The sequence below is a fragment of the Chrysochloris asiatica genome, unplaced genomic scaffold (genome assembly GCF_000296735.1).
Source record: "Chrysochloris asiatica unplaced genomic scaffold, ChrAsi1.0 scaffold00297, whole genome shotgun sequence".
Classification (NCBI taxonomy): Eukaryota; Metazoa; Chordata; class Mammalia; order Afrosoricida; family Chrysochloridae; genus Chrysochloris; species Chrysochloris asiatica.
Window position 1 is genome coordinate 2381019 of NW_006408815.1, and position 12361 is coordinate 2393379.

The following is a 12361-nucleotide window of genomic DNA, read 5'->3' on the forward strand; positions in this document are numbered from 1 at the left end:
TCACTATGGATCAGAACCAACTCAATGGCACTTAACAACAACAGTTCAGCTATTGGAGATATTTCAAGCACGATTAGAACAAGTTGGGTATGTTAATCTATTTTTTAAATGTAAATTTAATAAATATAAATACAGATTAAGTTTTCCAATGAAAATTAGTCATAGATGTACTATAAGTATAAAATATACAAATGATACTAAAGACAGTATGAAAAAGACTGAATTAGCTCATTAATATTTTTACATTGATTATATGTTGGAATGAGACGATTTTGACTATATTAGATTAAATATAATTTGCTTCTAAAATTAATATCACCTTTTTAGACTATGAATACTAAAACAGTAAACTACATATGTAGCTTGCATAATGAGCAGTAAGCCCATTATTATAAATTCTTTATCAGTCTGATACATCCATTATCAGTTGTAGGATGAGCACTGAACTGCTAATCACAAGGTTGGTGATTCAAATCACACCAGCATCATTATGACTCAGAACCAACTTGATGGCACTTAACAACAACAACAATCAGCCGTTTCGCCTACATAGTAAAAATGTTTGTCTGCATTTTCTTTCAATAGCTTACTCGGGGGAAAATACGAGAGATATGTATTTTTTTAATTTATGATTCTATTTTAAAATTTAATTTTAGTATTAACACAAATTTGTAATGCGTTCCTTATTTTCTACCACTCTTCTGTCAGTTTGCTGTACTGTGGTGGCTTGCATTTTGCTGTGATGCTGAAAGCTATTCCACTGGTGTTTCAAATATAAGCATGGTTAAGGGTCAGAGGAACCTTCAGACTAAGACTATATAAAGGAGAGGTGGACTATTTCTAATTGTTTAGACACCGACAACCTTATGACTAGAAATGGAACACTATCAAATATAGTGGTGCAAGATGAAAGCAGTATGATGCCAACAAATGATTGTCAGGCATAGTGCCTGAATAAGAACACCTCAAGTTGGAAGGCATTCTAAATACGACTGGGGTAGAGCTGCCTCCTCAAAATAGAGTTGACCATAATGACACGAATGGAGTAAAGCTTTTGAGACTTTCATTTGCTGGTCAAAAGAAGGAAAAGCAGCTGCAAATATCCATTAATAATCAGAATGTGGAATGTACAAAGTATAAAACTAGGAAAATTGGAAGTTTTCAAAAATGAAATGGAAAATATTAATATCCTAGGCATTAGTGAGTTGAAATGAACTGGTACTGGCCATTTTTAATCTGACAATCATATAGTTTACTATGCAGGGAACTAAAATTTCAAGAGGAATGAAGTAGCATTCATCATCAAAAAGAACATTTCAAGACCTATACTGAAGTACAATACTTTTTGTGCTAGGATAGTATCTATATGCCTAACCAGGAAGACCAGTTAATACCACCATTGCTCATATTTGCACACCAACCATTAAAGCCATTGATGGTGAAACTGAAGAATTCCACTAACTTCTTCAGTCTGAAATTGATCAAACATGTAATCAAGATGCCTTAATAATTACTGGTGATAGGAATGCAAGGGTTAGAAACAGAGGAAGGGTCTGTAGTTGGAAAATATGCCCATAGTGATAGAAAAGATGTTGAAGATACCATGATAGAATTTTACATTACGAATGACTTATTCATTGTAAATACCTTTTTTGAACAACAAAAAGAAGACTGTACACATGGACTTAACCAGATGGGATACACAGGAATCAAATTGACTACATCTATGGGAAAAGATGATGGAAACGTGCAATATCAATTGCTGATGTACAAGTTCAGGCTGAAGTGGAGGAAAAGGAAAACAAGTTCGCAAGAGCCAAAATATGACCTTGAATATATCCTGGGTGAAATTAGAGATCATCTCAAGAACAGATTTTACGTGTTAGACATTAATGGCAATTTGTTGGATGACATTAGGAACATTATAGATACAGAAAGCAAAAGATCATTGAAAACAGGAAAGAAAGAAATATTAAAAATGGATTTCAGAAAAAAAAATGAAACTCACTCTTGACCACAGGGAAGCTAAAGCTAATAGAAGAAATTAATAAGTAAGAGAATTGAAGAGAAATTTTCAAAAGGCAGCTTGAGAAGACAAATCAAGTATTGTCATGAAATATGCAAAGACCTGGAGCTAGAAAACCTCTAAGGAAGAACGTACTCCACATTTCTCAAGCTGAAAGAACTGAAGCAAAATTCAGTGCTTGACTTGAAGCATTGATGAATTCCATGAGCAACATATGCAGTGATGCAGAAGGCATCCAAAGAAGATAAAAGGAATACATGGAGTAATTACACCAAAAAGAAATAATCGATGTGCAACAATTTCAAGAGGTAGCATATGAAAAAGAACCGATGGTACTGAAGGAAGAAGTCCAAGCAGGACTGACAGCTTTGGTGAAAAACAAGGCTCCAGGAATTGATAAAATGCAAATTGAAATCTTTCAACAATCTGATGCAGCACTGGACTACTCCTCATCTATACCAAGGAATTTGGAAGACAGCTACCTGGCCATCTGATCGGAAGACATCTATAATTGTGCCCATTCCAAAGAAATGTGACCTAATGGAATGAAGAGAGTGTTGAACAATATATTAATATCACAGTCAAGTAAAATTTTTTTGAAGATAGTTCAAAAAAATATTTGGAACAATACATCAACAGCGAACAGCCAGAAATTCAAGCCAGATTTAAAAGTGTACATGGAATGTGGAATATCATTGCTGACATCAGATAGATGTTGGCTGAAAGCAGACAATACCTGAAAGATGTTTAATTGGGTTTTATTGCCTATGCAAAGGCATTCAAATGTATGGGTCATGAAAAGCTATGGATAACAGTGTCAGGAATGAGTTGTTGTTGTTGCTATGTGCCTGGAGTCGGTTCCAACTCATAGCAACCCTGTACAGGGTTTCCGAGGCTGTAAATCTTGACAGGAGCAGAAAGCCTCATCTTTCTCCCACAGAACAGCTGGTAGTTTCGAACTGCTGACCTTGCATTATGCAGCCTGATTCGTAACCACTACGCTACCAGAGCTCCTTGTGAAGAATGAGTATTCCAGTACAATTAATTGTGTTCATGAGGAACCTGTACACAGACCAATAGGCAGTTGTTACAACAGAATAAAGGAATACTGATTGGCTTAAAATATGAAAAAGTGTGTACAAACATTATATCTTTTCACCATACTTAATCAATTTGTATGCTGAACAAATAATCTGAGACTCTGGATTATATGAAGAAGAACGTGGCATCAGCTTTTAAGGAAGACTCACTAACAACCTGTGATGTTCAGACGATACAATCTTGCTTTCTGGAAGCAAAGATGACATAAAATATTTTCTGATGAAGATCAAAAACTGTTGCCTTCTGTATGGATTGCACTGCAATGTAAAGAAAGAAAAAAATTCTCAAAAACTAGACCAATAAATAACAGCATGATAAATGGAGAAAAGATTGAAGTTGTCAAGGACTTCATTATTCTTGGATCAACTATCAACACTCGCGGAAGCAACAGTCAAGAGATCAGACGACATATTGCATTGGGCAAATCTGCTGCACAGGAACTTTTTAAAGTGTTGAAGAGCAGAGATGTCAGCTTGAGGACTAAGGTGTGCCTGATCCAGGCCATGGTATTTTCAATAGCCTCATATGGATGTGAAAGCTGGACAGTGAATAAGGAAGATCGTAGAAGAATTGATGCCTTTGAGTTGTGGTATTGGAGCAGAATACTGAAAGTGCCATGGACTACAAAAAGAACCAATAGATCTGTTTTGGAAGAAGTGCAGCCAGAGTGCTCCTTGGAGGCCAAGATGGCTAAGCTTCATCTCTCATACTTTGGACATATTGTCCAGAGGGAACAGTCGCTGAAGAAGGATGTCATGCTGGGTAAGGTGAAGGGTCAGAGAAAAAGAGGAAGACCCCTAATGAGATGGATTGACCAGGTGGCATCATTGATGGCGTCAAGCGTGGCAGCGGTAGTGAGGTTGGCCCAGGAGCAGACATTGTTTTGTTCTGCTGTGCATGGGGTCGCTATGAGTCGTTTCTGACTCGATGGCACCTGACAACAACAACAACAATGGGAAAAAGACTGAAGTTGTAAAAGACTTCATTTTACTTTGAGTCACAATCAGCACTCAAGGAAGTAGCACTCAAAAAGTCAAATGATGTACTGCATTAGGAAAAGCTGTAGAAGAGCACTTTAAAATGCTCAAGAAACAATAGATCAGTGTGAGGATCAAAGTGTACCTCACCCAAGCCATATATTTTCAATAGCCTCACATGAATGTGGTACCTGGACAACGAATAAGGAAGATCCTAGAATAAATGCATCTGAATTAAGGCTGTTTGAGAAGAATAGTAAAAGTACCATAAACTTCCATAAGAACAAACAAATCTGCGCCGGAAGAAGTACAGACAGAATGCTCCTTGGAAGCCAGGATGCCAAGACTTTGTCTCATACTTCAGTACTTCAGGTACATTATCAGGACCCATCCCCCGCAGAAGAGCATCATGCTTGGTAAAGTGTAGCGACAGTGAAAAAGAGGAAGACCCCCAATGAGATGAATTGATAGAGTGGCAGCAGCAAATGAATGGGCTCAAATCTAACAACTGTGATGATGACTATTTTGTTCTGTTGTGCAAAGGGTCACTATAAGTCAACACTAACTCAAAGACACTTAACAAAAGCAATGGAATTTAATAATCTGATATGCTGCAATCAAAATTTTTGGCAGTACTTTTTTGTGCTGAATTCTTTTAACATGGCTAGTGTGAATCCTTTGAAGTTGGCTTCTAATTGTTTTTGTTATGATTCTAGCTGTCACGAAAGAGTACTCACTTTCTGAAATCAGAAGTTGACCAAAATCATGCCATATATTTCCTGTCCAGACCTGGATCAGCAATTTTTCAAAGAAGCACAGGCTCCCTTTAATGAAAAATTGATATTTAGGGATCAAAATTGAGGCGCTACTGGTGTTCGTTTTTTCTGGATACATTACTATTTCTAGACCTTTTCAGCAGTCAGAGCTAATAAATACTTGTTTTTATGAGAAAATCCATTATGAATACTGTATGATATGTCAAAATTAAATGTATAATTATAGGTTTGGCTTCACTTTTTAATTTTATATATGTATCACTTCTTTTATCTTGTGCTTAAATTCTTGCTATCTAAAAAGGTTTGCATAATCATAGATTCTAACTACTTACTTATTTATTATTATTGGTCATATGATTAGTGAAGGTGTCCTGATGTGACATTGTAGGACAAGAACTATACAGCTAAACATAAGGTCAGGGGTTCAAACAAACCATTCATTCCTTGGAAACCCTATACAGTGTCACTATGAGTTGGAAATGACTTGGTAGCACTTTACAGTAACAACAAATGATTAATGAAAAGAGTTTAAAATGTCTATAAATATACAGTTGTTCTCCAAAGTATATATCCCATTATTGTTGTACAGTTAAACTATTATGTTTTGGTGCTTTTTGAAATCTAAGAGTACTTTGTTGTTGTTGTTGTTAAGTGCTGTTGAGTCAATTCCGACCCATAGTGACCCTGTAGAGGGTTTCTAAGGAGCGGCTGGTGAGTTTGAACCACCGATTTGTGGTCCAAACCAACTTTGCAGTCTAGTGCTTTAACCCATAGCGCCACACCAGAGTACTTTACCTGTAGGTAATTTACCAACTTTATACATAATTAGGGTTTGTTTTTTGTTTTTGTTTTATGTTTCCAGTGTTTGGAAATTGCTTTTAAATTTTGGTTCATGTTTGTTTTATAATATATTGAATACGCATAATTACAACATCAAATCTGTAAAAGGAGATATTCAAAGATATATAGCTTATTTGCTGACCACTCCAGCTTATTTCTTTCCTTGACTGTCATTGTTGTTGTTAAACACTGTGGAGTCGGTTCCAGCCCATAGCAACCCTGTATAGGGTTTCTGAGGCTATAAATCTTTACAGGAGCAGAAAGACTCATCTTTCTCCCATGAACAGCTGGTAGTTTTGAACTATTGACCTTGAGGTTAACAGCCTGACTTACAATCACTACACAATCAGGGCTCCTTATATAATTCCTATAGGGATGTAATTATTGAATATACGGAGAAACGAACTGAGTTTTGTAAGGACCTATTTTTTCTTTGCAAAGACTATAACTAGACTTTCTAAGTTCTGTATTGCTCTTCACTTCAATAATGTTGACATTTCTTGAAAACTCTTCTGTTATTAAGTCATAAGTTTATATAATTGGGACATTGACATAGAATAAGCTACTGCTGTAGTACTACCATTGAAGAGGAATCAAATGGTAAAAAATAATAATAATAATAATAAGATTCTGTTAATGAGTAGGAAAGGAGAAAACCACTGGCCTCCTGCCATTTGTGTTAGGCTTGATACCAAGTCTATTACCACTTTATCTCATATGATGTTACATATTACTCACAATCACTTTTTGAGATAGATTTGTCCATTTTTTGGTACAATAAAAAACAAAGCAAAACAAAAACAAACAAAACATTCTGTTGTTTAGTAGCCTCCTATAAAAAGTATATAATGAAAAATACTTGAAAACCATTACCAAATAACGGCAGCGCTGTTACTTTTTGACGGGCATTTTTAGCATTGCTTATATGGAAATACCCAGAGAAAACTGTCAACTAATCATCGCGGCTGAGGAATAATGTGCTGAGATTCAACGCTTTTTTCATTTTCCTTTGAGTTAATTTTTTTTTTTTCATTCTACAGCTGTGTTTTAGGTTATCTAATGATGCTGTAACAGAAATACCAGACGTGGACGGCTCTAACAAACAGAAATGTTATCTCTCACCGTTTAGGGAGCTGGAAGTCAGAATTTAGAGTCCTGGCTATAGGGAAAGTTCCTTTCAGCATTTATGGGTCCAGCATTCCTTGGAGGTCTCTGTGTGTCTTAGCATCACTCTTTCCCTGGATCTAGGAACTTCACAGGACACAGACTCTAGGTCCAAAGAACACAATCCACTCGTGGCTCTTCTTTCTTAGTGAGAAGAAGTCCCTCTTTCTCTGTTCACTTCTCTCTCCTTTTATATTTCAAATAATATTAACTCGAGCTTAATGCAACCCTGCAGATTGCATGTGACCTCATTCGCATTACAGAAGAGAATCACAAAGGATAATTACCTCAGATCAGAACTGATCACATCAGATCACATGATGGAAATAATTGCATCATATTAGATCTCTGTGGAAGTGATGATATCTACAATTAACTGATAAGCTGCTGAGAATCCTGGCCCAGCAAAGATGACACAAAATTTTAACTATCACATGTTGCATAGGTGAAAATATGCTTGGGAAGAATTCAACGACCTTAAATTTTAGAACTAAATGTAAAACTAAGATAGTTTATCAATAAATCAGTTCAACTGAAAACTATAAAGGTTATGGTTTCATTTCACTCATAATCTTGCTAATAGAAATCTACAAAAGACCTCATGTGGCATTGCAGGATAATACACTGGAACTCAAGGTCAATTTGAAATGCAAGGTTGGTGATTCAAATCCACCAGCAGCTCCTCAGAAACCCTAAACAGGTTTGCTATGAGTCAGGACCATTGCTACAGAATTTAACAACAGCATTATATACCTATGCTGCAGTTATGAACTTATGCTATTATATGACATTTTATATTTATGACAATAGTAAAAAAAAAAAACAAAAAAAAACCTACTATCCAATTATTTTATGCATTTACAATGTATGTCCAGCAATAAGGAACACTGAGGTATGAGGGAAGAGTAATGCTAACTGTCATAGTTAAGACTGTGTGTCAACTCAGCTGGGCCATAATTTTCAGTGGTTTAGCAGTCATGTAAAAATGTGTCCGCTATGTAATGACACAATTTCACAGTTATGTAATGATGTAAGTTCATGGTTTTATGGTGATGCAGTATCCTCCATTTTGTGATCTGATGTGGTCATTCTTTGTTTTGGAAAACACTGATTTTCATGTGTTTCAATGATTTGCCCTTTGGAACTTAGCCATGTTGGTAAGTGTGGAGAGATTGTATTTTCATACCAAACTATCTAATGATTGAACATAGCCTTAGTATTTTTTAGCATATATTTTTGTTCATCTTTATGATCAAGTTGGTGTACAATAATACTAAGGTAACTATTGTGGCGTAATGCTGAAATGACAGAGGCACACTTAATGCATGAATGACATTTTTGACAAAGTGAAATCCAAATAATATGACAATTCTATGGCGATTAAGGTACTAAGGTATTGCAGAAGCTTGAATATGAAAAAGCAACTGGAAAATTGAATCATCCCATAGTAAGTTACTGTAAAGTCATGCCAAAATCAAGAAAAATCAAAGTTGTATCATATGTACATTTTCAAGGAAAACTTCAAAAAGTAAAACCTATTATAACATATTAAGTAATGTGAATTTGAATTTTATTAAGTTTTGTACTCTATTTTAATGTTTCAATTTGTGGCTATTTTTCTTTTATTAGATCTAGAAGCATAAATTCTTTATACTTCATTTAAAGCTTGTATACATTGATAAAATATGGAATGTTTCAATTAGCATTGGGGTTACATGAGCACTTTTATTTTTCCTTTAGGTCATATATTTGATATGATTTACTTTTACACTAGGGAACATGTTTCTAGCTGTAATCAAATTGCTGAACTGCATGTTTAGTAACATGGACTCATATATATATATATATATAAACAGGTTTGCAGTCTGGCCCATTAACCCACAGTGCCACTCCACGACTCTCTCTCTCTCTCTCTCTACTAGAGAGTTCTAGTAGCCTAGTGGTTACGAATCGGGCTGCAAACCTTAAGGTCAGCAGTTCGAAAGTACCAGCTGTTCCGCGGGAGAAAGATGAGGCTTTCTGCTCCCGTAAAGATTTACAGCCTAGGAAACCCTGTACAGAGTCACTATGAGTCAGAACCCACTCCCCGGCACAGAACAACAACAGCAACAAATATATGTGTGTGTGTGTGTGTGTGTGTGTGTGTGTGTGTGGTGTGGTGGTTGTTAGGTGCTGCTGAGTTGATTCCAACTCACAGTGACCCTATGCACTACAGAATGAAACACTGTCAGTACTGGAGCCATCCTCACAATCATTAAGCTTGAGCTCACAGCTGCTGCCACTGGGCCAATCTATCTCTTCAAGGGTATTCCTCTTGTTCAATGACCCTCCACTTTGACAAGCACAATGTCAATAATGCACAAGTAAACATCTTTCTGGTATTCTCTGATTTCAGCCAAGACCCATCTGACATCATCATGTCATCATCTGATTCTGACTTGAGTGTCTAGCAGTTCCCATTCAATGTGCTGTTACAGTCATTTTTTAATTACCTTGAATAAAGTTTTAATTGCATGTGCTATTAATGATATTGTCCAATGATTTCACCTCTCTTTGGAAGAGGTACAAATATGGATCTCTTCCAATCAGCTGGTCAGGTAGATGTCTTTCAAATTTCTGTCATAGTTGAACACCTCCAGTGCTGCCTCAGTTGGTTGAAAGATTTCAATTTGTATTCCAGCAATTCTCAGAACCTTGTTCTTTGCCAATGCCTTCAGTGCTCCTTGGAGTTCCTCCTTCAGCACCATTAACTGCTGAAGTGGTTGAACATTGACTGTCTCTTTTTGATATAATAACTCTGCTTATTCTTTCCATTTTCTTTTTTTTTTTCAATAAAAAAACACAGGGACTTTATTATTCCCAACACAGGGCAGGTCTTCATGGGGTGGTTGGAGGCAGCTTTGGGTTCCTACTTGCCGGGGATGAGTGGATTCCGCAGGACAACAATGATAGAGTCCCCACGTAGGAACATCTTGGAGATGTACCGGTCCTTGTTGACGGGCTTGGACTTCTTCTTGCCCTTGCCACACTTGGGGACTTCGGTCCACATCTCTTTCACATTCTCCAGCACCATGTTGAAGTGCCTGTCGAAAGCCTTGATGCAGCCCAGCAGCTTTTTGTTGTTACGACAGTTGATAAGCACTTGGGTGTTGTTCTTGACCGACTGCGTAAGCACCGACAGGGGCCCGGTGTTAAACTCCTCCTCCTCTCGCTTCTGCAGCTCCTCTGGGGTCAGCTCACTCTTGGGCTTGTTGAGGAGGCTCATGGTGCTGGCAGCGTTCTCCGGTCACTCCCATTCCCTCCGCGTTGCCTTAGCCGCTCTCTTTCCATATTCTTTTGATGCTTTCTGCATCATCCAACATTTTACTAAAAGAATCCTTTGGTATTGAATGTTGAGGCTTGAATTTTTTTTTCTCAGTTATTTTAGTTTGAGAAATGCTGAGCATGTTCATATCCTGGTGTGGCTCTGTGGTCTAATACTCTGGACTGTAAAGTCTGTTTGAACGGCAAGATCTTTGGTTAAAGCTCATAAGTGGCTCCTTGGAAACCCTAAATGGGGTCACTATGGGCCGGAACCAACTCGATGGCACTTAACAACAAACAACAACATGTAGAAGAGTGTGGATGGAGTCATGGTGTGGTGCTGCAGGATAATGCACAGGACTTCAAGGTCAGTTTTAATGGCAAGGTCAGTGGTTCAAATCAACTAGCCGATCCTTGGAAACCTTATACAGGGTCACTATAAGTAGGGACCAACACTTAACAACAATAACAGCAACAATTGGAGTAAAATGACTCTATACAATAAACATTGGATTGAGAACCATGTGGTCCGTGGTTCAAGTCTTCCAACCACTCCATGGGAGAAAGATGAGGCTTTCTGTGCCCATGAAAAATTTTAAATGCCTTGACTATGAGTCAAAACTGACTAGAAGGCATTTAACAACTCTGCTTGAGTCGGTTTTGACACATAGTAACCCTGTTTAGGGTTTCAAGTCTATTATTCTTTGCAGGAGCAGAAAGCTTCATCTTTTTCCAGTGGAGCATGGTTCTCAAACCAGTGCTTATTGTATGTGCTTGTGCGTGCGTGTGTGTGTGTGTGTGTGTGTGTGTGTGTGTGGTGCTGTGAGATATATAAATGCACTGGACCACACAGTCGGTTTGAACTGCAAGGTCAGCAGTTCAAATTCACCACATGCTCCTTGGAAACCCTATATAAGGTGGCTGTGAGTCAGAATCAACTGGAAGGCACTTAAGAACAAGGTGCAGTTGAGTCAGGCAGGACTCATAGCCACTCTATGCACAACAGAATGAAGTGAAATACTGCCCTGCCCCATCCTCACAATTGTTACTCTTGATTCCATCGTTGCTGTGACTGTGTCAGTCCATCTCATTGGGGTGTCTTCCTTTTTTTTTTGCTGACCTTCCACTTTATCATGATGTCCTTTTTCTACCCAGACTAGTCCAAGCTGATAGTTTATCAGAAGTATGAGGGACAAAGTCGGGTCATCTTGGCTCCTAAGGAGCGTTTTGGTTGCGCTTTGCCCAACACAAATTTGTTTGTTCTTCTGGCAGTCTACTTTTAATATTCTTCCCTTACACCATTACTCAAATGCTATGGTTTTCCTTATTCATTGTCCAATTTTCATATGCATATGAGGCTATAGAAAATACCAAGGCTTGGGTCAGACACACCTTAGTCCTGAAAGCTTTGGTCTTTAGAAAGTTGTAAGGTCTTTTGCAGCAGATTTGTCTGATGCAATACATCATTTGATTTCTTGACTGCTGCTTCCATGAGTGTTGATTGTGGATCTAAACAAAATAAAGTCTTTGACAACTTCAATCTTTTCTTCATTTATCATGATGTCATTTCTTTTTCCAGATGTGAGGAATTTTGTTTCCTGTACATTGAGGTGTAATCCATACAGAAGGTTGTAGTCTTTCATTTCAATAGTACTTTAAATCCTCTTCACTTCTAGCAAACAACGTTAGATTATCTGCATATCACAGATTGTTAAGAAATCTTCCTCCAATTCTGATACCACATTCTTATTCATGCAATTCATCTTCTCATATTGTTTCCTTAACATACAAATTAAATAAGTATGGTGTAAGAACACAACCCTGACACACATCTTTCCTGATTTTAAACCATTCAGTATCCTCTTGTTCTAACTACTACCTCTTAGTATATTTTCCTCATGAGCACAATTAAGTATTCGGAGATAATCATTCTTCTCAACATAACCCATAGTTACTTATGATCCTTATAATCTAATGCCTTTGCATAGTCAATAAAGCACAAGTAAGCATCATTCTGGTATTCTTTGCTTTCAGCAAAGATCCATCTGCTGTCTGTAATGATATATCTTGTTCCAGGTCCTCTTCTGAATCTGGCTTGAATATGTGGTATTCACTGTTGCAACCATTTTAAATTATCTTTTGAAAAATTCTAACTGTATGTGATATTGCTGATA

At 37.3% G+C, this 12361-nt stretch overlaps 1 pseudogene; it reads right to left on the reverse strand.

Annotated features, from left to right (window-relative positions):
• Nucleotides 1–9792: 9792 nt before the first annotated feature.
• Nucleotides 9793–10149, reverse strand: LOC102815676 (annotated as a pseudogene).
• Between the last annotated feature and the right edge of the window lie 2212 nt (nt 10150–12361).